Source organism: Helobdella robusta (assembly GCF_000326865.2).
Source record: "Helobdella robusta unplaced genomic scaffold HELROscaffold_76, whole genome shotgun sequence".
NCBI lineage: Eukaryota > Metazoa > Annelida > Clitellata > Rhynchobdellida > Glossiphoniidae > Helobdella > Helobdella robusta.
In genome coordinates, this window is record NW_008705432.1 from 469,774 (window position 1) to 471,538 (window position 1,765).

The window sequence follows — 1,765 nt, forward strand, 5'->3', positions numbered from 1 at the left end:
AGATGACGACGACGATGATGATGTTGATGATGAGGATGTTGATGATGATGATGATAATGATGATGTTGTTGATGGTGTTGATGATGATGAGGGATAGAAAGATGATGAGGAAGAAGAAGAGGAAGAAGAAGAAGATGATGATGATGGTGTTGATGATGATGCTGTTGATGATGATGATGAGGAAGAAAAAGATAAGGAGGAAGAAAAAGATGATGAGGATGATGTTGATGATGATGAGAAAATTCGATTATGATGACGATGATGATGGCGATGATGATGATGATTGAGGAAGCAGTAATGGTAATGATGTTGCTGCTACTGGTGTCGTTGTTGTTGTGATAATGATGATGGTGATGATGGTAATAATGAAAACATTTACTTTCACTTTCATTTCAAAGCCCACATTGTAATTATAAAGTTAGAGTAATAAAACTTATAGTGTAAATTATTGTAGATATTCTACAATGCTCGCCATACATTTTAAATTGACACAGAGAGAAATAGAATCAGCATTAAATTATGTTCAAATCGTGTTCCTATCAAAGTAAATTGCTAAATCAAATTAATTAATTATAGTTTAAAATATTTAAAAAAACATATCGGGGAAATTTCAAATATCATTGATATTTGAGCCATTTAATTTATCTATCAAATTGTTATTAAGATTTTGAAAGTATTATGAAGTTTGAGTTATTCAATTTGTCTATCAAATTGTAAATAAGATTTTGAGAGAATTTTGAAGTTTTATATTCCTTAGATTTAAGAAGTTAGATTCGTTGCAAACTGTTAATTCCAGTATTTCGAAGGTATCACCTTGCCGAATGGCAATATCTGGACGAAGTGACTTGGAGAGAGGTGATACTGGTGGAAGGTCTCTGTCTGTATGTCTGGGTCTGTCTCTGTCTATGCCTAACTGTATGTTTGCAAGTATGTCTGGTGATACTGGAAGGTATTTGCTGCAGTTGGAATCTAATCTGCGTAGATCAATACTAACAATACAACAACAACAACAACATCAGCAACACAACAACAACAACAACATCAGCAACACAACAACAACAACACAACAACAACAATAATAATAACGATGATGATAACGATTGTAGTAAATTATTTCATAAAATTTTGGCGTTGTAGTATTTTATGTCGAAAAAAAAATTTGAATATTAAAATAAAATAAAAATAATAATAATAATAATAATAATAACGTCATCGTCGTAATCGTCATCATCATCTTCCTCATCATCTTTATCCTCATCTTCCTCTCCATCATTTGTTGAACGTGCTTTTTTGCGTATCGACTTTCATTTTTCTGTATGTATTTCTGTTTGTTTGTATGTCTGTCTGTATGTATGTATGTATGTTTGTATGTCTGTATGTATGTATGTCTGTGTGTATGTATGTATGTATGTATGTATGTATGTATGTATGTATGTATGTATGTATGTATGTATGTATGTATGTATTTATGTATGTATGTGTGTGTTTGTCTGTATGTATGTTTAATGTTTTGATTGCTTTTATATTTGTTTAACCGAGCATGTTTGTATCTGTGTGCGTGAATGTGTGTGCGTGCACGTAAAAATGTGTGTATGTGTGTGTGTCTGTGTACGTGATCATCCCGCCCCTATCATCATCTTCATCGTCGTCGTCATCATCGTCATCATCCTAGAGAGCCATATTACATCAAGAGGATCATTGGAAGAAAATTAGTCTGAGGGACGCGCAATTATATTACGATTCTGTTTGCCTATGTTCCTTCGTC